The 27,121-nt window shown below is 41.7% G+C and overlaps 1 protein-coding gene and 1 long non-coding RNA gene across 8 annotated transcripts in view; one reads left to right on the forward strand and one right to left on the reverse strand.

Moving 5' to 3' along the window:
* FRMD4B (FERM domain containing 4B) overlaps positions 1 to 27,121 on the forward strand; it is a 323,079-nt gene that overhangs the window by 35,669 nt on the left and 260,289 nt on the right. The window contains exon 1 of one of the 7 annotated variants that reach the window (XM_058728810.1): positions 18,194 to 18,301. The exons of 3 other annotated variants lie outside the window; for them this stretch is intronic. The gene's annotated coding sequence lies outside the window, so the exon portion shown is untranslated. Of the gene's footprint in view, positions 1 to 18,193; positions 18,302 to 18,354; positions 18,472 to 19,087; positions 19,206 to 27,121 lie in introns of those variants that run through there. 3 more of the 7 variants (XM_058728807.1, XM_058728808.1, XM_058728809.1) reach the window with 3 other exon arrangements.
* Positions 18,343 to 27,121, reverse strand: part of LOC131511040 (uncharacterized) — a 67,854-nt gene continuing 59,075 nt past the window's right edge. Inside the window, exon 4 of the long non-coding RNA XR_009261316.1 lies at positions 18,343 to 18,441. This is a non-coding gene — a long non-coding RNA (uncharacterized LOC131511040). The remainder of the gene's footprint in view (positions 18,442 to 27,121) is intronic.

Raw genomic sequence — 27,121 nt, forward strand, 5'->3', positions numbered from 1 at the left:
TATGGGCATGTGGGTTTCCAACTAAAGACTAATTTCCCCAGCCTGCTTTGTAGGCAGCTGTGTCCATTCTCCAAATTTGGGCCTATAGGATGCTCTGTTTTCTCCTCCCTCCATTCCCAATGGTGAGAATTGGGGAAATTGCCACATCTGGAGCTGCCATGTTGGAAACCATTGTGAAAGATGGCAGCACCAACCCACCATCATGCGTCCCAGTGTGATCCAACAGAAAAGAACTCTTTAGACTCTTAAATACAGAGAACAAACTTAGGGTTGATGGGAGTGGAGGAGAGGGAAAAGTGGGTGATGGGCATTGAGGAGGGCACTTGTTGGGTTGAGCACTGGGTGTTGTATGGAAGCCAATTTGACAATAAATTATATTAAAAAAAAAAAAAAGAACAGAGCTCTTCACCTGCCTTAGACAACCTGCTTCTGTGTAGACCATTATATAAAAGAGAAACACATGTTTATCTCAATTAAATTGTATTTTGTAGTCTTTTGTGATAGCACCTTGGCCTGTACCGTATTAATGCTTTAACTTTACCGAAAGTGTTACAATAACCTGAGGAATTATGCAGAGTTGGCTTTGTTCTTTGTTGGCCTTTCCTAGTAAGACATTAAAACTAAATGAGTAAATAAATTCTTATGAAAAATTAAATGGGGCCCTGACCTACACAGCGTATTTCTTCTTAACTCTAGCACCGTATTGGCCTCACTATGGAGAGCAGGAATGGATATTTTTATTTTTCTCCCTTTATCTGGTCCTTGTCCACTTCTGTACCTTCTTCTTCTTCTCATTCTCTCCCTGTCTCTCTTTCTCTTCTAGGCAAAGCACCTAATGTTCTTTTCTTCCTCTCTTATTTTCTTTCCATCTGGACACACTTTTTCCTGTAACTAGAGGACCTTTGCACATGCTAATACATATCTGGAATGCTCTTCTCTTCCTCTTGGCTTCAGTGCATTCTACTTACAGTCATATCTCGGTTAGCACCTCCTGCAGAAGTCTTCCCTGACTTCTAAAAATTGGCGTGTTCCTCTCTCATATGCTGTATTAGTTCAGATCCTCTGAGAAGCAGATGTCAAAAAGCGATTAGATGTGCAAGGGATTTTTTAGGGGAGGAGGCAGGAGGAGCTGGAGAAGCAGAAATAGATGGAGAGAGCCTTCAGACGGTGATGCAGGTCGGCTTCTGTGAAAGATGAAGGAGAAGTGGGAAGGGTGTCAAACTCTGCACAGCTCCAAGAACACTTCAGGGAGGCCAATAGAGTGTCCTCAAGCACAAGCTGCCTATTGGAGGCACAGAATTCGCCCACCACGCTCAGCCATTGGCCAAAGGATCTGGAGGAGCAGCAGCCAGGACTGTCAGTGAGCTACGCTCCCTGCAGTCAGAGATGCACGCGGTGCATTGTCATGGCCACTATATATGGTCTCTGAGCGCCCTGCCTGTGGTTGCACAGGCTTGTGTGACCATACATGCACATTCTCCCTGCACTATCCACTCCATGAGGTAAAGGACTGTGTGTGTTTTGCATGATACCCCCAGGGCCTAGTGAGTGTCTGGCACATTTTAGAGACAAAAGCCACTAGCACACTTCTAAAAATTAATTTAAAATTCTTTTAAATTTTAAAAAGATTTTAATTCAGTCTTAAAATTTTCTTCGACCTGGTTTAAAGGGGAAAGTGCCCTAGGGGGAAAAAATGAATATCAAAATACGTATAATCTGTAATTATGGCAGTAAAACTCTGAGAGCATGAGCCTGAAAATCTCTATTAGATGAAATTTAATGAAATAAATGGCCTTATGGCAGTTGATCAGGTCAAGTGGTAGAAAGAGCTAATCCCAAGCAAATCTTAAACCTGAAAATTTATTCATTGTTCCTGGAAAGATGGTGTGTGTTCTGAGATATCTTTATGAGTTTAATAAAATACTCTATTTATAAGTGATTCCACATGTAAATAAATGCTTTATTGGTCTACATGAGAAAAAGAAGGTCAGATTTATTGGTCAACTATAAAAATGTAGATGATTCTCCCAGGCTCACTGCTTTGAAGTTAGGCAAAGAGCAAATGTCAGCAAAGGGCAGGCATGAAATCTGGGCACTATGACAGTTATGCATGAACATTCTTGATTTCCCCTATATTTTAACTGTTAGTATAAATATGGGTGGCCTGGAAAGTGCTTTACTTATAGAATATTGTGTGGGAGGGGCGCCTGGGTGGCGCAGTCGGTTAAGCGTCCGACTTCAGCCAGGTCACGATCTCGCGGTCTGTGAGTTCGAGCCCCGCGTCAGGCTCTGGGCTGATGGCTCGGAGCTTGGAGCCTGTTTCCAATTCTGTGTGTCTCCCTCTCTCTCTGCCCCTTCCCCGTTCATGCTCTGTCTCTCTCTGTCCCAAAAATAAATAAAAACCGTTGAAAAAAAAAAATTAAAAAAAAAAAAAAAAAGAATAATGTGTGGGAGTTTAGGGCCCCATGTGGCATCACCACGTGTGAGCCTGTATGCTGTGGTCATCAACACCTTTGGCTTTCCTGCTGCAGCTTTGAGCTCACTAGTCCTGTAGTCCTGGATATGTAAATTTAGACCTATAATTTACAAGTGTGCCCATGGTGCTGGGCTTATCTCCTCAGAGGATGCATGAAATCAAGTGTTTGAGAGTAGAATCCAGTTTTGCCCTTGATTTACAGTTTCAGATACATCTGAACTTCCTCTAAATTTCTTCACCCCAAATGGAAACTGCTTTACTGTTTTATCTGATGCTAAAAGTAATATTAAAGCAATTCAGGATCAAGAGGGAGAATAAAATGAAACAACTGTAACTCCACCACCAGGGGAGAAACTGCTTAACATTTTGTATAGAGACTTCTGGACTGACTTCATTTCTTTCTTTCTTTTTCTTCTCTTTTTCTTTTTTAGTTTATTTTATTTTGAGAGAGAGAGAGAGAGAATGTGTGCTTGCACATGAGCAGGGGAGGGGCAGAGTGACAGAGAGAGAGAGAGAGAGAGAGAGAGCGAGAGAGAGAGAAATTGCAAGCATGCCCCATACTGTTAGCACAGAGCCTGATACAGGGCTTGATCCCACGACTGTGAGATTATGACCTGAGCCAAAATCCAGAGTCGGATGCTCAACTGACTAAGTCAAACACATGCCCCTGAACTGACTCCATTTCTGATCCTCATTTGGCCATGGCTTCTGATACTGTCCTTCTATGTTATGATATGATCTATCTCATTTTTTAGGAGTTCTAATCTAATAACAAAAATATGATCAGTGTACTGCATGCTTTATGGAGATTGTGTAATTTAATCCCTCAACCACTCCTTGCAGTATGTAAAATTATTCTACTCTTTTTATACAGTGGAAATGGAGAACTTGGGAGGTATTAATATTAGCTAAGAAAAACACTGACATTCTAACCTGGCCAAATTCTCTCTGATTTGAGAGGTAAGAAGTCCTTGATTTTACATCTCCTGGCTGTATTTTATGGATTATTACAGGCTATTTGTAAATTCTTCTGGAACAAAACATGAGATAAATCCCATACAAACATACATATTTGAAGCGATTCAGGGACCTTGCTATGTGAATAAATACATGGTCTGACCTTCTTTTTTCCTGGAAGAAACCGTTTTGTCAAGGAACTGCTCTTCTAATTTATCTGACTTGTAATTTCAGGGTTTCATAAAGCAAAGGCCCAAACGTAATTACTCTGAGTGCCCCCATTTAAGCCGTCATGTTTTTTTTTTTACAAACTCTGATGCTTGGCGACCTAACCTAGCATGTCCGTAATGTCTTGTGTGTCTGCTTAGTTACTCACAGGCTTTCTAGGTAGGCCTTCACTGCTTTATGGCTGTTAAATATTCCCAGCTACATTTTAGTGCTCTTGGTCTTTTAAATGGGACATAAATCCTATGTTTCATGTATGAGTGCTTCCAGTCTGAATACCCATCTCTGTATCTCAGTCTCAGATGCTCCCTTAGGATTCTCGAGTGAGTGGCTGAAGTCATTATTGAGGCAAGAGCTGTTACTTGAAGAGTTGGCAGACTTACATTCTTCTACCTTGCAAGCAGCCAACGATGTGCTTTCTTTCATACACACTTGTGTATTTATCAAATTGAGAGGGAGTGGATCTCATCTATTGCCTCAAGTATTTTGAGGATTGAGTCAAGAGTTACAAAATTGAAATGCCGGTAAGGGCCAACCAGGCGGATTGCATAAGTGTACAATCAAAGCTCAGTAGAAGCAATGGGGAGGGAGGGGGCCTGGAGCAAGCTGGAGAACTATGCTCACTTGAATTATTTTTTAAAAAAATATTATGTTGGCCAAACAACACACACAAAAAGCTGCGTTTAGACCATGACGGGCTGCCATTTGAAAATTTCTAAGCACTGTAATGGAAGATTAGTACACGATAGGGAAACATTTTAAGGTCTTAGAAGTTTGACCACTGTGTCCAAGTGGATCTCTTTCTCTTTTTATCCTATTTTCCAAGAGTCACTCTATTCCCTTTTGTAGTACTTATAACAGTCTCTGTAATTAGTTTTTGTTGTGCATTTACTTGTTTATAATCTGTCTCTGTCTCTCTCTCTCTATCTCCCTCCCTCCCTTCCTCTTAACTTTTAAGCTTCATGAAGGCAGGGACCGTGTGTATCTTGCTCATGGTTGTAATTAGCAACACTAGCCACGGACAGGCATATAACCGCTTCTCATAAAAATTATTGAGGGGGTAAGGCAAAGAGTGTGATACATCTTATCATCATGCGACATATCTTATTCACCTTGGTACCCCCAGCACTTAGTACCATCGTAGTGATGCAGTAAGTATTTGTTGAATGAAATTGTCGGTGATCTTGGTTCACCACAGATGGTTAGCCACAGCAAAGTGGTTTACATTGGGTGGGGCCAAGGTTTAGAAATAGATGTGGTCACTAGGCTGAGGATGCATGGGCACTAGACCCAGCTCTGCAAGGAAATTCAGTAAGACAGAAAATAACCAGTTTTATGGATACTAATCAGGCGTGACTGGTAATCTGAACAAGCTGTGCACATCAGGGATGCCTAGTGATGGATAAAAATAGGAAAGCAAGGAACGATCCGTGTTTCCATGTAGAGGTGTGCAGTCTTGCCACAAGTAAGCCAACAGATGATAGAACTAAATCCATAGTAGCTGAAGGCTCAGTTCCTATGGTGGTAAAAAGGGAATGAGGAGAGAAAGGTCCAACTGAGATTAAGGCGCTAAGAAACCCTCTAGGCATCCAAAGCAGGTTTAGGATTTTAAATTTCCAGAAATGGTTGCAAGGTGTAGACTCAGCCTCACCATCCGTGCAGAACAATCTCTGAAGCTCAGGTCAAGCTCACAGCAGCAGTAGTGTTGGTTGGTGTTGAGTTGCCTAATAAATTCACCCCCACTGAGGACGCCATTTTGCCAGTAACTGAGGGGCTAAGATCAGCACCCTTGGCTATAGGGAGAAGAGCTCCCAGTACCACCTTTCGTCCTGAGTGTCCTTTGATCCTAGAATGTTTAGTTTCCAGAAATGGAGAACCCATATGGGTTAATGCTTTCACATGATAGAGCAATAAAGACTTTGGGTGCAAATAACAGAAAGATCATTCAAAGTACCTTAAGGGGAAAGAGGAATCTACTGGTTCGCACAAACACACCGTGTAAAGGCAGGAGCAGAGCCAGCCCTAGGGTTTCTGCTTTCTCTGCCTGTGCTGCTGTCTGTGTGGCTTCAGTCTCCTCTGTTGGAGGTGGGCTTTCCCTATAGAGATCAGTGTAGCCTTGATGGTCAAAAGCATGAACTTGGGTAGTCCCACAGTCCAGGTATGCCCCTCATCTGTGCCCTTGACCTTAGACAAATTCTTTACTTGTAAAATGTGCATACTTAATAGCACCTATCATAGGTTATTGCAAGCGTGAAATAGGTAAACAAATGTAAAACCCTTAGCATAATGCCTGGTACCTAGAAGGTACTCTGTTGTAATTGGTGAGCAGCAGCTCTGGCTCATAACATAACAGCTCTGATGCCAGAGGGGAGAAAATGATTTGGTACACCAGTTCTGCTTAAAGACCACTTCTCTAGGAAGACCTGTCATTAGTTCAGCCCTTGACAGAGATACTGTCCATGTGAGGGGAGGCAACTTCTATCAAAAGGGGGGAAATTGAGAGATGTGGCAGAGATGCCTCTATCTACAAAAATTTGCAAATCCCCTTCCATACCGTTGGTGCTAAGAAGTGGCTGCCCAGCCATGGACTGTGTTTCCTAGCACTTATCCCCCCTACGTGGGGGTGGGGAGGTGGGAGGACATACCTGTGACTGGTCCTTGCTCGTGTCGGGTGAGTAGAAATGCTGTATAAAAGCCAAGGCTCTGAAGAATTGCTTGGGTTTTCTCTGGGATTTCTCTAGGATGTAGTTAATGATGTGGACATTGGTTCTCAATCCTCATTACACATTGGAATCACCTGGTAATCTTTTTTTTTTAAGTATGAAATTTATTGTCAAATTGGTTTCCATACAACACCCAGTGCTCACCCCAACAGGTGCCCTCCTCAATACCCATCACCCACCCTCCCTTCCCTCCCACCCCCCCATCAACCCTCAGTTTGTTCTCAGTTTTTAAGAGTCTCTTATGTTTGGCTCCCTCCCTCTCTAACCTTTTTTTTTTTCCCCTCCGCTCCCCCATGGTCTTCTGTTAAGTTTCTCAGGATCCACAGAAGAGTGAAAACATATGGTATCTGTCTTTCTCTGTATGACTTATTTCGCTTAGCATAACACTCTCCAGTTCCATGCATGTTGCTACAAAAGGCCATATTTCACTCTTTCTCATTGCCACGTAGTATTCCATTGTGTATATAAACCACAATTTCATCAGTCCATCAGTTGATGGACATTTAGACTCTTTCCGTAATTTGGCTATTGTTGAGAGTGCTGCTATAAATATTGGGGTACAAGTGCCCCTATGCATCAGCATTCCTGTCTCCCTTGGGTCAATTCCTAGCCGTGCTATTGCTGGGTCATAGGGTAGGTCTATTTTTAATTTTTTGAGAAACCTCCACACTGTTTTCTAGAGAGGCTGTACCAGTTTGCATTCCCACCAACAGCGCAAGAGGGTTCCTCTTTCTCCACATCCTCGCCAGCATCTATAGTCTCCTGATTTGTTCATTTTGGCCACTCTGACTGGCGTGAGGTGGTATCTGAGTGTGGTTTTGATTTGTATTTCCCTGATGAGGGGCAACGTTGAGCCTCTTTTCATGTGCCTGTTGGCCATCTGGATGTCTTCTTTAGAGAAATGTGTATTCATGTTTCCTGCCCATTTCTTCACTGGATTATTTGTTTTTTGGGTGTAGAGTTTGGTGAGCTCTTTATAGATTTTGGATACTAGCCCTTTGTCTGATATGTCATTTGCCAATCTTTTCCCATTCCGTTGGTTGGCTTTTAGTTTTGTTGATTGTTTCCTTTGCAGTGCAGAAGCTTTTTATCTTCATGAGGTCCCAATAGTTCTTTTTTGCTTTTAATTCCCTTGCCTTTGGGGGGAATCACCTGGTAATCTTAACAAAACTAATTACAGGCCTAGTTTTAGACCATTGGTTCCTAACTAGGGAATCTTTTTGCCCTCCCACCCCACAAGTGAGCATTTGGTAGTCTGAAGACATTTTTGGTTGTCACAACTTGGGTTGAGGAGTTCCTGGAATCTAGTAAGTCAAGGCCAGGGATGCTGCTGAACATTCTACAATGCACAAGACGTCCTCTCCTAACAAAGCTTTGTCTGGTTCAAATTTTGTCAAGGTTAAGAAAACCCTTTCCTAGAGGTTGGAGAGCCACAGGCTAAGAGACCAGATTCAGGCTGAGTGCCAGAATTACTGCAGCAAATGGGAGCTGCCTGTCAGTCTGGAACACCCACTATGGAGAGTTACCTTAAGAATAAAGCTTTCTTGTCTTAAACCATAAACCATTGAAATTTGGGGTCTCTTGGTGACAGTAGCTAGTGTTGCTGTAAATAACAAAAGAGGAGAAATGTGCTGAAGACATTGTAATTATTTAGTTTATGCAATGGACAGATATCATATTACCGTCTGCCCAGGTAGAAATATTAAATTGTGGACCGCTGTTTTGCTTAAAATTTACCAGTAATTCACAGCACAGATTTCCCTAATTAAAATCTCCCAGATTAGTATGCAGTGATTTTTGTGGCATGGTAATGGAATATGAGTATTTGCTTCGTATCCCGGATGGCAGATATTTGGGTCTGACCTTTCTAAGTAGGTTAGGTTAGGTTTCAACTCAAAATTTGTTTTATTTAGTATTTCCTCTGTTTTAGTCAGTAAATGTTAAGTTAATCTTTCACATCATCTTACTCGTTATTGTTTGTAATGAAGACAAGTTGGATTTGTGAGGCAAGAGAAGAAAAATTGTTACAGATGGTAGCTTTAGTAAATATTGTAAAAATGCCAATCTCTTGAATCAGTTTGACTATGCAAGTCACTGTGAACGTTTTGAAATCAGATAATATTGACACTCCTCAGGGATTTTGTTATTTCAGGAAATTTAGAAAAAAAGAGGCAATACCACTCTCAGTGTGAGGGGCTTCACTGGGGCCCATATCTGCTCTAGGAATGACCCAGGGATAGATAATAAAACACTGAACCCTCTGGCCATGTTGACTGATTGGTACCCAGGTTGGTCCAATTAGGGCCAATCTTGGGACCTGTTCAGGATCTGTCAGAAGAGGACATGTTTCTTTTTGTTGGTTTGGAGCTCTAAGGCTATCAGCCGTGAGCCGCGGGCAGCTTGCTTACTTAAGGATGAAGCCAGCACAAAGAAAAGCATAGGTAAAGATGAGGAAAATGAGAGGGGGTAGAGAGGACAGATAGATTAGGTTCTAAAGACATCATTTCATTTGAGTGTCTGGGCCAGGGTATCAAACCCCACCTCTAAGTCAATGGCACTTTCACTAACCCAAGCCAGTAAGTCTCCCTTTTTGCTTAAGCCAATTTGGGTTGAGTTTTTCTGTTGTTTGTTTCTTTCTACTTTCAAGTAGCATGGGTGGGATGTGTTGATTATATCTGACCCTTAGGAGCTTCCATCTTCATTTGTTTTGGTAAATTATATTATTACTACTGATTATTGGGCTCCTTTGCCAGTAATGAACTTGCTCCTCAGTCATTTCCATGAAACTGGCATTGCCTATCTTGTGAAAGGAGAATACTTCTCTAACTCATTGATGTCAAGTCTGGCCATGCCACTTGCTTTGGTTAGTAGGATGTGGGAAGAAATGACGGGTGTCATGTCCATGCAGAAGACTTAAGGGCTGTCACGAGGGTGTGCCATTTCCCCCCCCCCTTTTTTTTCTCTGCCAAGTGGCCATCAAATCCCAGGATGATACCTAGAACGGGGAAGATATTTGGATCAGAGCCTCAGCTGACCCATGCGGACAAGTAACATGAACAGGAAATACATTTATTTTATTGTAAACCACAGATATTTTGGATTTGTTGTTACTGAAACATAACCTAATAAAAGCTGGCTAATATACTTACTATTTTTTAAATGCTTGCCAAAGTTTTTAACTGAAGAAAAATCTAGAGCACCTGTAATATTGTCATTTATATCCTGCAAGTTATGAAAAAAGAATTTGGGATGACTCTCTTTCTCTCTCTCTCTCTCTGTGTGTGTGTGTGTGTGTGTGTGTGTGTGTGTGTCTCCTTTTGGTGTTCATAGCCCTATTATATGCAGTGGTAATCAAGAACATGGGCTTTAGCTCTGTGATTTAATAACTGGTAAGTTCTTGGGCACCTGGCTGGCTCAGTTGGAAGAGTGTGTGACTCTTGATCTCAGGGTTGTGAGTTCAAGGCCCACAATGCATGTGGAGATTACTTAAATAAATAAAACATAAAAAAAGGTAGTAAGTTCCTGAACTATTCTGAGACTAAATGTCCTCCTTATAATAACAATATCTTCTCATAGGATTTTTGCACATACAGAGCTAAACACAGTGCAGAGTACGTAGTAAAACACTGAGTAAATAGTAACTCTTATTCTCATCATTCATTGTAGAAGACAGTGCCCCAATGAATGCTTTTTTTCTAAGCTTATTTATTTATTTTGAGAGAGAGAGAGAGAGAGAGCGAGAGCGCGAGCGCAAGCTGGCGAGGGGCAAAGAGAAGAGAGAGAATCCCAAGCAGGATTTGCACTGTCAGCACAGAGCCCAACACAGGGCTTGAACTCACGAACCAGGAGATCACGACCTGAGTCAAAATCAAGAACCAGAGGCTTAACCCGCTGAGCCACCCAGGCGCTTCTTTTTGATGATTCCCTTGGGTGGGGTCCAAGGTAAACTTATTAACCAGTATTAAACACCACTCCTTAACAAATGGCATTCTGGGGAGGCCCCCAAGACATTACTTTTAAACTTGCAGCCATGCCATTCCAGGAAATCTTAAGCGGGGAGAATGCTTTAGAGAACGTTGGATGGGAGTTGAGGTAATATCCTGTGAAGTGGGATAGCCATTTATCCCCTGAATGTCTTTGTGCTCTAAATTTAAATGAAACAACTGCAGAGTTGGTCCTTAAATGAGAACTGAGGACACCAGAATCTAGTGGGTGCCCTTGAACATTCTTCATTTACTAGTGGTATTTGGCAACTTTGTTTTGCTAGAGTGTAAAGATTACGTTGGTTGAACTCATTTAATGTTCTTGTAAAAGAGGATGAGGAATTTTATGACAGCAGTAATTCTTAGGGCAAATCTCTGGGTAATGAAGAGTAGGTCTTTTGAGTGATTTGGTTGAAGTGTGTGTGTGTGTTTGACATAGAAAGGTCCAGAACATGAGACCTTATGAGGAAAGGAGAAACTGAGCTTAGGACCTATTTAGGAATTGTGGCTAGTTCCAGTGTCAGAGTAAATTTATTTAATTACTTAGTTAATTAATTAATTAATTATTTCAGCAAATATTGCTCTCTCTGTGTTCAGGTATTGAGTCAGAGGCTAAGAATATAGAGACTCATTCATTCTGTTATTCATCAGCAAATACTTATGAGCACCTGCAATGGTGCCAGGCACTGTGCCCGACACTTGGGGATACAATAGCAAGTGAGGTCAGGCAGTATCTGCGACCTCATGGAACTTAAAGTCTAAGAAGGAACAGAGGTGATGAAGTCATCACATAAATGTGAAGTCAGGTGAGGATAATCACAAGGAAGGAAAGTGAGAAGAACTGTGAAGATGTTTATCAAAGGGCATGCCATCCTGTCTGATGGTGTCAGGGATATGATATGGCCAGATTTGTGTTTCAAGTGAGTAGTCTGGTTTCAATGTTCAAATGGAGATGTGACAATGAAGGCAGAGAACCGGTTAGGGGGCCGCCGCAGAGGTCCCCAGCAAGAACTGTGGGTGGCCCAGACCAGGGAGGTGATCATGGAGACAGAAGTGGACTGATATCAGAAACCTTCAGGAGGTAAACTGCATTGAACTTGGTGAATAATTGAATGAGAAAGAAGAGGGAAGCGAGGTTGAGAGTAACGTCTGGGGTTTAAACTTCCCTCCCTGGCTTCTAGAACCTGATAAATGCACCATGAAAAACAATATGAAGTATATGCCCCAGCATAAGCAAAATTAGGGCAGAGTTAAATGGGGTGTGATAAAATGTCTCTGGCAGCCTCGTGTTTCAAGATTAGAGTCTAATGTGTTTGTTGCATAGTCCATGGCCAAAGTCAACACAAGCACCCGGATTGTAATGTACCACTTGAGGACTCAATTTGAATATTCCAGCCCCGGGTCTAACTGTGAAGTCAAGCTGTTGTGTGGTCCTGTAATATTCTCCATCCCATCCCACCCCTGAAAAAGCTCTGTGCTCTTTTCTTGTCAGAGCTGTTTGCAAAGCCTGAGGGATGTCACATAACAGCATGCTCTTCAAGGAATTAGCTTTGCAATTTAATGAAGAGAAACTTTTATGACTTCAGCTGGCTCAGTGTTTATAGTTTCTCAGACTATACTATAGTTAAAGCTTGATTATAAAAGCATACATGTAGACTCATGTAAGTTATATAACTTATAACTGTACAATATATAACTTGTAACTCTTGTAAGAGTTAAAAGAGTAAACACTAGGCACTTGTTAGTATCACTTGTGAATTAGAAAACAGACTTAACAAATATTAACTAACTTGTTATGGACTCTTGGGGACTCATTATTGTTCAATGCTTATATTTATACCCACAACTTGTTCCTTTGACAAATATTTTTTGAGTATTTACTGAATGCTATGACTGTTTCAAGTAAACAATATAATAAATTTCTGGTCCTCACAGGGCTTATGCTCTATTTGGGAAGATAACAAAGCAAAAACAACTAATATAGTATATATACATATTTACAACATGAAGAATAAAACAGGGTGATGAATGTGGTAAGGCACATGAGAAAAGCTGCTTGTTCAAGAAGTCCTTTGTGAAGGGAAGATATTTGAGCTGAGACAGGATTGATGACAAAGAATTTTGGGGGCAGAAAACATTTGGGGTGGGGTAAACAGCAAGCGCAAATGCCCCGAGGCAGGAAACGGCTTGGCACACTTAACAACAGGAAAGGGAAACCCATGTGGCTGGAATGTCTGAGCCTAGGAAAGAGGAGTCTCCTTGGGGGGCAAGAGATTAGAGGCTCTTTAGAGCCCCAGTGAAGAGCTTGGATTTTATTCTAAGTGCAATGGGACGCCATTGGAGGGTTTTAAAGCAGAAAAGTCACGTGATCTGAGTAGGCGTTAAGAAGATCCTTCTAGTTCCTGAGTGGCAGGTGAGTAAGGTAGGTACCCCAGAGTAGAAGGAAAGTCTGGTGGTTTGGGCCCTCATTTTAGAAGAGAGATAACAGAGAAATGGGTGAATTTTCCATATCTCTTGGATGTGAGCTGACAGGGCTTGCTGGTGAACTACATACAGGAGATTAAAAAAACCAAACAAACAAAGAAACAAGGGCAACTTCTGGGTTTTTGATCAAAGCGATTAAATCATGAAGCCCTATACTGAGGATTCAACCCAGACCTCCTTAACATTCCAGCAATCTCTTTTGAAAGGCAAGTTATCTAATTGCCTGTTCTGGTGAGGAATTCTTCCTTTTGAAGTGTTATCTTATTATTCTATCTCCAGGAAGCAGGAAGAAAGAGAGATTGATATTTATAGGGTGCATTTAAATTCAGGTTTGCCTGCCCCAGATGTCTGCTCCAAGCCTTCTGACTAGGTTAGTAATAGCTGTGGAGCACTCCCTCTGCCACTGATAGGGTCTGCCTTAGTGTCCAATTCCTTAGCTCTAAAGGAAGACAAAGAGGTTGACAGTATTGGCCTGACTGGCCTTCTTGCAGCCCAGTGCTGACTTTTGTTTGCCGTCTACTTCCTGGATCTGGTGTCATGACTTGCCCAAGAAGACTTTGCATACATGCTTGGTAGCATGTGTTGACAGATTGGCTTCCAGAAGGGAATCTGGACTGTGTTCAGGGGCATCTGACAGTCCTTAGAGCCCAGAGAATGACAGTCTGGCCCCTTTGTCTGTCTCCTTGCTTTCTGCAGTCAGAGGCCAGGCCCCAGCGCTCAGTGCTGTGGTGGAGCTGGGTCACCACTGTGGTTTGGACAGAGAGCAAGGTGGGGCGAGCTGTCCTCAGGCTGCTCCGGAGTTGGCTTTAGACAAGAGACTAAGGTCAGGCATGTGGTTGAAATCACACATGTGTTCCTGGCAGAGTTCGCATCAAGCTTTATGAAAATATTTTTTTATAACTTCATCTGTGCTTAACAATGATCATTTCTTGGTTAGAGATGCAGGGAAGGTCCTTGGGATATATTCTCACTGAGGATGGAATTCTGAACTCTGACACTGAGTAGGTCAGCTTTACCCCTTCAAATTTTGTAAAGTCTCTTGTTTAGGCCTAGAGGAGAGTGTCAATCAGTCAGGATCCTGGCAGGAAACAAGATTCTCCTCTGATGGCTCGAATGTAAGAAAATTAATGAAGGAATTACTCTCAGATGTGTGGGCAGGACTAAGGAAACAAATAGGGTTGAGGTGCCAGGCTAGCAGCAGGGTAAGCTGTCACCAACCCCCAGGGCGAAAAGGGACCAAGGGCAGAACTGTGGTTACCTGAGCCAGGTGGGACCAGAAACCATAGAGCAGGAGCCCCCAGTAGGGGATGGAGTCCCTGAGGGAGCAGTCACTGCAAGGGAAGTAGCCCAGAGGTGGGAGGGAACAAGAAAGAATTACCCACACTCTCCTGTCATCTCCTGTCTGTCTGCCAGGAAATGGAGGCGGATGGATCATAAGGAGCAAACGAAGACCCACTAGCAAGAGAGGAAATGTCATTCTTCACTCCAAATCATAAGATTGTCACTGTCTTTAAACACATGCACGCAAAAAAATAAAAAATAAAAAAATAAACACATGCACGCATGTAGGCAGGCACACCTCCTCCCGAAAAGGAAGTCCAACTTTGTATCTTCTCTTATTATTTGGAAATGTATGTGTAAGACACAGTTATATTTTTGGTTATGTATCTTCTAATTTAAAAAAAGAAAACAACTTCCTTGGGGCAGTTGAGTGGCTCAGTCAGTTAAGTGTCTGACTTCGGCTCAGGTCATGGTCTCATGATTTGTGGGTTCGAGCCCCACGTCGGGCTCTGTGCAGACTGCTCAGAGCCTGGAGCCTGCTTCAGATTCTGTGTCTCCTTCTTTCTCTACCCCTCCCCTGCTTATGTTCTCTCTCTTTCAATAATAAGTAAATGTTAAAAATTTTTTTAAAACTTCCAGCAAACCACAATTTGCATATTTACTTGTAAATTGCTTGTTGTGCACAGTAGCATGGCAGGTAAGAGCTTGGGTTCTGTAGCTCAGGTTGCTGTGAGCATTACCTGAGCATCTACAAAGCCCTTAGAAATGTGCCTGACGCAAAGTAAGCAAATGGGTTATGTTGCAGTAGAAAACATGTCCCAGACACAAGCTTTAAGGGTGAGACAGAAGTATATAAGCAGAAGTTTAATGTGTATTTCTGTACCCCACCTTGCACACGTCGTTGGGGGTGTATGCTCTCCACCTTGGAGACGAACAGTTAAGACTTAGTATTTGCTACCTAGCAGACTGTGCTACCTTGAGTAAATTCACCTCCTGCAACCTTACTAGCCTCATCTGTGAACTAATAGCAGTTAATAGTGCCTGCTTTATAGGGCTGTTGGAGGAGTAAATGCAGTACATCCGGTCACTTAGCCCAGGCCCTGCCTGGCACATCATGAGTACTCAGTAAAATATTACATGTGATTATTGCTGTGAAAGTCATGGTCATTGTGTTTAAATCGGCAAAGAGGAAAAAATTCATCCTTAATCCTTCAGATTCATATAAGATCACTGTACGAAATATGTTGGCATATTTTTAGACCTTTTCATAAAGACTCCATATACATAGACATATTTTACCTAATTGAATCATTGTACATTCTTCTGTGGACCTATTTTTTTTTTAATTTTTTTTTTAAACGTCTATTTATTTTTGAGACAGAGAGAGACAGAGCATGAACGGGGGAGGGGCAGAGAGAGAGGAAGACACAGAATCGGAAGCAGGCTCCAGGCTCTGAGCCATCAGCCCAGAGCCCAACGCAGAGCTCGAACCCACGGACCGCGAGATGGTGACCTGAGTTGAAGTCGGACGCTTAACCGACTGAGCCACCCAGGCGCCCCTCTGTGGACCTATTTTTAGTGGCTATGTAACATCTTATAGGCTCAGAATAATTTATGCACCCAACCCTATTGTTGGTTATTTATGGTTTCTTTTTTCAATTTTCTTTTCTATTTTAAGCAACACTGTGATGAGTAATATTTTTAACAGCTTTATTGGGGTAGACAGTTGACCCTTGATCAACACATGTTTGAACTGCACAGGTCCACTTGTACGTGGATGTTTTATAATACAGTACTATAAATGCATTTTCTTTTCCTTAGGACTTTCTTAATAGTTTCTTTTCTCTAGCTTGCTTTAATGTTAGAATACAGTATATAATTCATATAATGTACAAAATATGTGTTAATTAACTATTTATGTTATTGGTAAGACTTCCTTCCAATCAAACATAGGCTGTTAGGGGGGCCTAGGTGGCTCGGTTGGTTAAGCATCCAACTTCAGCTTAGGTCATGATCTTTTGGCTCGTGGGTTCAAGCCCCTACATCGATTGGGCTCTGTGCTGACAGCCCAGAGCCTGGAGCCTGCTTTAGATTGTCTCCCTGTCTGTCTGCCCCTCCCCCTGCTTGTGTTCTGTCTCTCTCTCAAAAAATAAACATTAATTAAAAAAAAAAAAAAGTAGGATTTTAGTAGTTGTGTTTTGGGAAAGTCAAAAATTGTACTTGAGGGGCACCTGGGAGGCTCAGTAGGATAAGCATTGGACTCTTGGTTTCAGCTCAGGTCATGATCTCACTGTTTGTGAGTTCGAGCCCCATGACAGCACGGAGCCTGCTTGAGATTCTCTCTCTGCCTCTCCCCTGCTCACGTGCATTTGCTCTTTCTTTCTATCTGTCTCATAATAAATAAATAAACTTAAAAAAAATTGTACTTGGATTTTTAACCTCGAGAGTTTGGCACCCTCAACCCCTGCATTTTTCAAGGGTCAGCTATAATTTACATACCATAATATTCAGCCATTCAAAGTGTGCAATTTAATGGTTTTCAGTGGATTCAGAGTTGGGTAACTGTCACCAAAATCTAATTTTAGGGTATTTTTGTCACTCCAAAAAGAAACCTATACCCATCATAGTTCTCCCCCTCTCCACTCCTCCTCGACCCAGGCAGCCATTAATCTACTTCCTGTATCCCTAGGTTTGTCTAAATTCTGGACATTTCATACAAATGACATCATATAACATGTTGTACTTTGAGACTGGCTTTATTCACTTAACATAATGATTTTGAGGTTCACCCATGTTGTAGCACTATCAGACCATCATTTCTTTTTATTGCTGAATATCCCATATTATGGACACATTTTATTCATACATTTGTTAGTGATGGGTTAGTGATTCAGGCTGTTTTCATGATGGATGATGATCTTATAAATTAATCTTTGTACACATCTTAATTATTTCCTTTGAATACATGTCTAACTATGAAAATGCTGGTTCAAAGATTATGCACATAATTTCTACACTTTCAAATATCCAACACTTCTGATCCAGTCTATCATTTGAACACATTAATTACTTCTATTGTCCATTGAAGGGTCACTGCTCTTCATCTTTTGAACTACAAAACTTTTCTTTTGTGTTCCTGTGACACCTGGAAGTATTTGCTACTCCTAATTCTCTACAGAACAATCCCTTGTGGATTCTATCCTCTTGGGTGCCTGAGACTCTCGTGGGCAGTGATATTCCTAAAGGGAGCTAATTGTATTTACTTGTATCAGTCTTTATCCTTTTCTTTTTTTAATTTTTTTTTTTTTAACATTTATTTATTGTTGAGAGACAGAGACAGAGCATGAGCAGGGGAGGGGCAGAGAGAGAGGGAGACACAGAATCTGAAGCAGGCTCCAGGCTCTGAGCTGTCAGCACAGAGCCCAATGTGGGGCCTGAACTTACGAGCTGTGAGATCATGACCTGAGCTGAAGTCAGATGCCCAACCGACTGAGCCACCCAGGTGCCCCCATCTTTATCATTCTCAACTAGAAACTCCCTGTAGTGTGGCATTAATGAAAATCAACAGAGACCCATCAGTGGCAGATAGCCTCTTTAAATTGTTTCACTTCGCCCTATTTTTAAGTAACTTTCTGTCACTATGAACCTCTTGAAAGTGGTTAAAATCCAGAAAAATTCTTAAGTCAGTGGAATTGTGACCCAAGGTTTCACAGCACACAGGCAGCCGAGTATCGAGTATCGTTAAGCGCATCATCTTATTTCAATGGACTTTTTCCATCCTTTAAGAATTTGAAGATAAGTGAAAGTTTGTTTTCTACATACTGTGGTTTTTAATCCAGCATAGCTGTTAAACTCTTGGGGTGGCCACCTGGGTAAAATCTACTCACGGCTTTCCCTTATTATGTGAACGGATCCTGCAGCGAAGGCAGCTGGTGAATAAACACCAAGCTTAAGCCTTCGTCGGTGTGAATCCTGGATAATGTTTACAAATAGAATGGTCTCTGCAGCAACCAACTAGCAGCAGATAAGAGAGCCACCTCATTTATAGCTGCGTTTAATCTTTCCAAAGCCAGAAACATATTTATTGAATGATGGTGAATAGAACAGCTTATTACAGCCTTCACCCCTGGAGTCTCGTTCTCCGCTGACCTTTCTGGTCACAAGCAACAAACGTGATTAAGATACTTCGTTCTTTGTACAAAGACCCATTGACGGCACTCCTCCAGGCTCCCAGATGTTCTTGTCGGGTTTACCTTCATCTTTACTCCACTGCCTCTTGGAAACAGCCCCACACATGTATGAAACTGCTGGCCTAGAAGAGAAAAAAGTGTAGCAGGTACTAGTAAGTGTTTGACTTTTCTTACGTGTCACTTAGGACAGGCATTTTTTTTTTTTTTTTAACATTTACTTATTTTTGAGACAGAGACAGAGCATGAACGGGGGAGGGTCAGAGAGAGGGAGACACAGAATCTGAAACAGGCTCCAGGCTCTGAGCTGTCAGCACAGAGCCCGACGCGGGGCTCGAAGTCACAGCCCTCACGGACCGTGAGATCATGACCTGAGCTGAAGTCGGCCGCTTAACCGACTGAGCCACCCAGGTGCCCCAGGACAGGCATTTTTATACAGGCTATCTAATCTCCACCTCACAACCCCCGCCCCACGCAGTAGGTGCTGTTATACCCATTCTAAAAATGAGAAAGTTGAGGCACATCTGCTCCCTGTCTCTTGGCTGCTGAAGTGTGAAAAAGTTCTAATTCAGTACAGACTTCCTATGATTTCAGCATAGGAAGTGCATTCATTTCTAAGAGTAAATAAAGGTGACTTGATTTGCTAAATTCTTTCCTGTCAGAGATAGTGCCTGCCTTGGTGGCCAAAGCCTTTTAAAATAAATGCTGCAATGTTATATTTGCCAGGATGAGGTGTTCAGAGATAATGCCTCTCAAAAAAAAAAAAAAATGGGGAAGTCCTATGATCAAGAAATTTGAGAACTTTGAGGTTAAACTAAATGACACAAGATTCTTGATTGCCGACCTTCTCAGAGACTCGAATATAGCACGTGCATTGTGAGTCACCAAGGTGGGTAGAAGATAAATACTTTTTTGTGGGACACCAATGAGCATTTTAGTTAAAAAATTTTTTTAATGTTTTTATTTATTTTTAAGAGAGACAGACAGCATGAGCAGGGGAGGGGCAGAGAGGGAGGGAGACACAGAATCTGAGCTGTCAGCCCAGAGCCTGATGCGGGGCTCAAACCCATGAACCATAAGATCATGAGGCCATCTGAAGTCAGAGGCCTAACCAACTGAGCTACCCAGGTGCCCCACCAATTAACATTTTAAAAAGCTGGTTTTTGTGACGCACACAGGGTCAGAATGAACTTAATGGCCATTCCCTTTGGGTTTAATTTTTTAATAGATGCAAAGCACACAAAGGTATTTAGTGAAAAAAAATATTTCTCACTTTAACCTTTGCTTCTGAGATTCTCTTGAGAGACAGCCATTGATTTCAAGTCTGAGATATTCTATGCATGTGCGACCATGTTTGTATGTATGTATGTGCATGTATGTTTGTGTGTGTTTCAATTTTGAGCACTCTATATACATTTTTCTGTGCTGTGTTTATTTTAAAATGTTTATTTTCTGAGAGACAGACCATGAGCAGGGGAGGGGCAGAGAGAGGATCCAAAGTGGACTCTGCACTGATGACAGTGAGCCTGATGCGGGGCTTGAACTCACCAACCATAGATCATGACCTGAGCCAAAGTCAGACGCTCAACACTGAGCCACCCAGGTGCCCCTGCACCTTGTTTTTGTTTTTTTTTTTTTTTTTATTTAATATATATTAGAAGTCATTCCATATCAGTACATATAACACTGTGTCATTTGTTTTAATATCCACATAGTATTCTATTATATGGATGTGACCTAATTCCTTTAACCAGTACCCTTACTGATGGACATGTAGAATATCATATTTCTAATTTTTCCTGCTGGAAACTGCTGCAGTGCGTGCCCTTGTACATATGTCTTTGTCACCATAGTGCTTCTTGTATCAGCCTTTGATAAAAGCCAAGGGAATAAGAATGTAAAATAATAACAATAATAATAATAACAAATGACTCTGTGAAGTCAAAATGCCACATGTTTTCAGTCTTTTGATCGTCTGGCTTGATCCAGAAGTGTTTAGAGAATTTAGAGTTCTGGAGACTGTAGGTCCAAGTCCTAAAAGAACATGTTGTCTGAAGTTGTTTAAAATAGAAGAAACAAAAGATAGATGACGTTTCGAGAGAGAAGAAAAATTCAGGTTTTTGAAAAATTGTTTCTCTTAGACAATGAAGAGGTTGGGAGTTAATAATTGTATGTGTGTTCCTGCTCATGGCAAAATGAAACTTGAAGCACGAAACGTCTAAGAACAGGGATTTCCTACATGCATAACCTTTGATTTTTGATTCAAACCTTACAGGAGACTGCTTTAGTCACATTGGTTCAGAAGCATGAGTTTTGCTTCCTCACTATCTTGTACTGGATTTCATTTCTGCCAAAGAGCATTTACCTCTCAGTCCTTAAGCCTTGTTTTTCCTCTTGAACATATTTCTCCCTTTTCTTTTTTGTGTACTGAATAGAAAAAAAACCCAACATAACAGAGAGTAACTTCATGTAACAACAAATAAAATATTTCTTCTTAAAATGATGTGGAGTCTAGTTGGAATTATGCTATAGAATTTGATGCAAGTCCCTCTATGTTTTGTTAAACGGCTTTATTGATCATGCCCTCCATATTTTTTTAATCAGCTTGAGCAACAGGGTTCAATCTTAGAGCATGCTGGGCAAATTGCCTTGAGGCCAAATTGCTATTGGGACATCAGGTAATTTAAATATATTTCACATCAGCTGGTCCTCCTTTGGGAGAGCACCAGTATGCTATAGCCCCTAGTCATCACAAAGTGCCATCACTGGAGGTTAGGCACTCTGTGTGTGGTATCTGATCATTTATACAATATGTTCAGCATCATATGATCCTCTATTAATTGGATGGATCCTGCTGTTATCCCCATTTTATCGATAAAGAAACCAAGGGACAGGATAAAAGTAACTCCTTCTGCACCATCCAGCTGGGATCTTATCGAGCTAGAATTTGAACCCATTGTTATAAAAATCTTGCCCAAATTAGAGATGGCCTGAATCTTTAGGTCTTAACTTGGATTCTATGAAGGCTGAAGAAATGTAATCAACTGTAAGAGAAGAGGTTTTATCCTTCCTCCCGTCTAGTTATACCAAGCAGTGTGGATGGTCCGCAGTGCTCACAGCCCTGTGCGCAGAGCAATTTGTTCTCCTACATCTAAGCAGGCCTGGCTCCAGAGTTGGCCCAGCTCTCTGGGTCAGAGGCCGGAGCAAGCCCAATGACACAGGTGACTCTTTCAAGGAAGGAGATGCCCTGACCCTTTTGTTAACTCCCCTGGGACAGAAGTCATCACTTGCAGTGATGTGCAGTCAAACTTGCAGGTCAGTTAGATGGGCAGGCCCCTCACCATGCTCTAATAGAAACAGTCCCCAGAATTTTCCCTGGAGAAGTTTTACAAACATTAGCTGTTCCCTCTCTGTGTTCTCCTTTGTTGGAAATGGTTAGAACGCTAGAACCCAGCGTAACAGTAAGTTTCCGGATTTCCCCTTTGTGTCAAGCGGCTGATGCAGCGTCATTAAGTAAATCCTGAGTATTAAGGCGTTTTCAGATCGTAAAGAGGAATTTGACCAAAGGATTCCCAGAAACACAAATCTCATTTGATTCTTAATGCTGTGCTCCTCACCACTGCCATGCTGTGGGCATCTGGTCATTTGCAGTTTGTCCTTTGGGCAGAGTAAACCCTTCTACCGCAGGAAAAATCTCAAAAACTTCATATAAACAGAACAACACCTATGGAGTGCCAGGAACTGCCAGATGCTCCATATCCCCATAAAGACAGATTCCTGGCACCGTTTCACCAAGGACACACTGCCAGCTGCCCAAACTCAAACCAGGATTCAGATGCAGGTCTTGCACACCCTTGCTTCTGTATGTGGTCATTGCCCCTGCTCAGCTGCCTCCCCAAACAAGCAAGATGCAGAAATCAGAGACCAGAGGGAGTCTTGATTGCCAGGTTCAGGTTCCTGCCAAGGCAGGATGTAATTGCAGGGCTAAGGCTAGAGCCTATAAGCCGATGCTAAACTTGTTTTTGGCAGAACATCTGGGATGTGTCAGGGTTAGGGCAGAAGTGGGGGAGGAAGAGGCTTAGGTGCAAGGATCCCTTCGTGATCTCTGGTCTCCTCTTGCGTGAGCATGAGGACATTTCCTGAATGCCAGTCCTCAATATTTGAGCGGTTGGCTCAGATATGCTCTGGGTCTTTAAAACGTTCAGGCCCGGAGACATGGTTACAATAGCATGAGCTTGTTTGATGTATCTGAACTTGGTCTTCATCTCTCTGGGGACCCTGGTTTGAGTTACTTGGATGTGATGTCTTTCATGATGGAACAGCTAACTTGTGAAGAGGCTGCTGACGTTTTTCCTATTGACTATGCTGTTCGCCAGTACTGTCCCAGGTTAGAAAGGCATCAAGCACCAGTTGAATGGCTTTGTCTTTGTAACTTTAGCCCTGTTTTCTTTCTTTTTTTTACAGAAGAGAAATCAATAGATATGTTACTTTTATATAAAATTTCTTTCATTCCTATCATTTCCTTTCTTTTGATTTTCTTATTGTCCGGAAGAATGTTAGGTGAAGATATACTCTTATGTTTACAATTTTTTTCTTTTTTCCCCTTTCTTTCTCCCTCTCCCGACCCAGCCACCACCTCTCTTTCTGTCTGTATTTCTTTTTCAAAGATTGAAGGGCTTGATGCTTTGTGGCTACCCGCACAAAGGCAGCTATAAATTTGAGGAACTCCACAATCTGCCATGCTTCATTCTCCTCCTTTGTTTCCCAGAGTGATCATCATCGTTTTCTCTGGGTAATCGCTAATGGGAGGACTCCAAACTAAAAGGAGGAACAGAGCACAACACTGGGTGGCTTCCTGACACCTATTGTTGGAGCCCAGCTTTGATTTTCCTTTGCTTAGAAGTGTGGGCTAGCCTCTGTTATTTGCTTTTCTCTCCTCTCATCAATCTTGCTTGAGACTCTAGTTTTACTGAAATACATTGTCATCAAGCCAGCCAGGTGAAAAGGAATCCATTTTCCTGAAATCATTCTTTTGGTGAGAGGCTTTCTGTGTAAACAGATTGTAGGGTAAATCCTTGCTGCTTTTCAGGGTAACTGGGGGGTGAATGAGGGTAGAGTTTTGGAGAGGAGGAAAGCTTTCCTTTTTTTACTCTATTGTTTCCTAGTGAAATGGGGAGACCCTGGGCCCTAGAGCCTTGACCCAGCCGGTTCCAAAGATATCATCGAAGGTTCTTGATCTCCTCACTAGAAAGAATTCAAGCACAAACACAGCACAGCGAACGAGGGACACAAATGGAAAAGTTTATTAAAGCAAAAGTACACTCTCCAGATGTGAGAGCAGGTGAGCTCAAGAAGGAGAGAGAGAGAGAGAGAGATGTGCGCCCCGGGGGGTTAGGTTTTTATCTTTCATTGACAGTTGTTAACCAGGGGGTGGAATATTCACCACTTAGGGCAGATATTTCTTGGAAGCAGGGTTTCCCACTTTTTCTTCCTAATTTGGTCAGGGGTTTCCCGTCATGGTATCTGCCATCTTGGGCCTCTCTGGTGTGACCCACCTTCTCATGGACTGCTGCCAGGACAGGCCTCTCTGACTTTCCCAGTAACTGGCCATGACTTCCTTGTTGCTGGCCTCCAGGCATCAGGTTAAAACCTAACTTAACTGCTTACTCTGACATGATTACAAGGGCAGAACCAAGCATCTTAATGATGGCTCCATCTGTCTTAAAAGTTGGGTAGCTAGCAATTCTTAATTACAGACTTCATGTGGTGGAGAAAGCTAGGGCCCATCTCCTCCCCTCAGGGAGCATAAGCTCTAGTATATCCATAAACAAACAAACACAACTATGAATATGGAAATAAACACAGAAGCCAGCTTAGGGACAGACGCATGCCATGAAGCAAAACGGGTGGAAGGTGGTAACTGTGGGCTGCTTGGGCTAAAGATACCCAAGTCTTTGCTTTTGTACTGAACCAAAATGGTGGGAAAGGGGCAGCCTGTAAATATCTGGGAGAAAAGCTTTCCAGGAAGGAAGCATCACTGCAAGTGCCTGAGACATGAACAGGCATGTGTTTTGAGAGACAGGAATATGGCAGCTGTTCTGAAAGATAAGAGGGGTCAGTTCGTGGTGAACAGAATGAAAGCATTACTGACAAAGGGAAGGATTGGTTCAGGGACCTAAAGAAAGAAGACTAAAAATAATAGAAGTCCCTGTTTGGCTAGTAGCACTATATGGTGCAGATGTACTTTTTAAATAGCTTTAGTGAGATGTAGGGGCGCCTGGGTGGCTCAGTTGGTTGAGCATCCGACTTCGGCTCAGGTCATGATCTCACAGCTCGTGAGTTCAAGCCCCACGTCGGGCTCTGTGCTGACAGTTCGGAGCCTGGAGCCTGCTTCAGATTCTGTGTCTCCCCCTCTCTCTCTCTCTCTGCCCCTAACCCACTCGCATTCTGTCTCTGTCTTTCTCAAAAATAAATAAACATTAAAAAAAATTTAAATAGCTTTAGTGAGATGTAATTTACATACCAACATCCCATGGAAAATGTTTATACATTTGAAATGTTACCCATTTGATATATGTATGGTGACAGTTCAGTGACATTTAGTATATATACAGAGTTGGGCAACTGTTGCCATAATCTTACTTTAGAACATTTTCATCATTCACTAGAAGAAATCTAGTGCCCATAAGCAGTCACTTTCCACACTCTCAACTCCCACTCCAGACCTAGGCAACCACTAACCTACTTTCTGTCTCTGTACTATTCTGTCTCTTGCCTATTCTGGACATGGGATCATACAATCTGTGATCTTTTCTGACCTCCCTAGAATGACGTGTTTGAGGTTTTTCTATGTTGTAAGGCTGTAAGTATTTTATAATATTCCATTATATGGATATACCACATTTTAGATAACCATTCTTCAGTTAGTAGACATTTGGGCTGTTTCCAGTTTGGGGCTATTACAAATAATGCTGCTGTGAACATTTGTGTACAAGTTTTTGTGTGGACGGATGTTTTCATTTCTCTTGGGTTAAATACCCAGCAGTAGAATTTCTGGGTCATGTGGAGACTCTATGTTTCACATTTTGAAGAACTTCCAAATTGTTTTTCACACTGACCATGCTGTTTTACATTTACACCAGCAATGTGTGAAGGTTACAATTTCTCCATATTCTTGGTAACTCTTATTACTGTCTGTCCTTTTGATTGCAGCCACTCTAGTGAGTGTGAGGTAGTATCTCATGATTTGAATTTGCATTTCTCTAATGAGTAATAACGCTGAATGTTTTTTTCATATGCCTATTTATTTGGGGAAATGTCTATTTAAATCCTTTGCCTATATTTTCGTGGGGCTATCTTTTTATTATTATTATTATTATTGAGTTATAGCATTTCTTTTTTACATTCTGGAGGTACGTTCTTTATTAGACATATGATTTGCAAATATTTCTCCCAAGACAGCAGGTTATCTATTCACTTTCTTGATGGTACCCTTTGAGGCACAGAAATTTTTAATTTTAATGTTGTCTGATTTATTGAAATTCCCTTTTTTTGCTTTTGCTTTTGGGATCATGCCTAAGAAATCTCAAAGGCACTATGATTTACCACTGTATTTTCTTCTAAAAGTTTTAGAGTTTTTATTTTAAATTTAGATCTGTAATGTACTTTTAGTTATTTTTTTGTTTATGCTACAAGATAGTGACCAAATCCATTATTTTTCATGCAGCTATCCACTTGTCCCAATATCTGTTGAAAATATTATTCTTTCCCTATTGAACCATGTTGGACCCTTTGTAGAAAGTCAATTGACTATGAACATTAGAGTTTGTTTCTAGGCTTTCAGGAGAATGCATTTTTAATGCATGGCATCAAAAATGATGGCATTTTTCTAACATGGGGTGAAGCCTTCAGAAAGCCAAGCTCTGGTGGAGGAGTAAAGCAGCTGGTAACTGTCAGATAAATTCTGGATTGAAGGGGCTTCATTTTCTATGGCTATAAAATGAATTTATGGATGAAGACTCTGGTATTTCTTACTTACAGTACTGGAAAGAATCTTAAGCAATTCTTAGACCCTTGATAGGACTATATCTTAACCATTCTTGACAGGGCGGTATCTATTCTACAGTTCTTTTTTTTTTCTTTTCTTTTCTCTTTCCTTTTTAGTCTTAAAATATAAGCTGGGTTGAAGAGATGAGATTTAGAGATTTCAGTACACATGTCAATTGGGTGATATATACAACAATGTGAATAGAATAGAGTAGAATAGAATAGAATAGAATGTGTAGATACTTGAGATCACTTGATCACACAAATTCAAGGGCGAGGATTTTTCAAGTTAGAAAGGTTTTGAAGTACGCTGGAAGAAACATAGACTTTGGGCCTTCATCCTCCCAAGATTCATGCTCCCCTCTAAAGCCTTTCCCTTGGGGAATTTCTTCCTGGACCATCCCCCTGTGGGATAAACACTCCAAAATACATCAGTGTCCCTGGACTATCTCCTAAACTCAGGCTCCAAATGTCCTCCTGGATATTTGCACTAGGACACCTACTAATACTGAAGATCCCAAACAGAAGAGTTATCTCTGGCATCTTCTAAGAGGAAACAGTTTATCAGTCTTGTGGATTTATCCATTGCTGCAGGTCTTATCTCATCCATGAGATTTCCATTCCTCTGGCCTCCAGCTGAATCTCCTGACATAGGGCGGTAACTTTCTGATCAGACACTGCCCGTGGAATTTCCTTATCTTCCAGATAGATTGGGTTAATTTTGTTGGAAAACCTCCTTGATTGCCTCAGTCTCTGGGT

The sequence above is a fragment of the Neofelis nebulosa genome, chromosome 4 (assembly GCF_028018385.1).
Source record: "Neofelis nebulosa isolate mNeoNeb1 chromosome 4, mNeoNeb1.pri, whole genome shotgun sequence".
Lineage (NCBI taxonomy): Eukaryota > Metazoa > Chordata > Mammalia > Carnivora > Felidae > Neofelis > Neofelis nebulosa.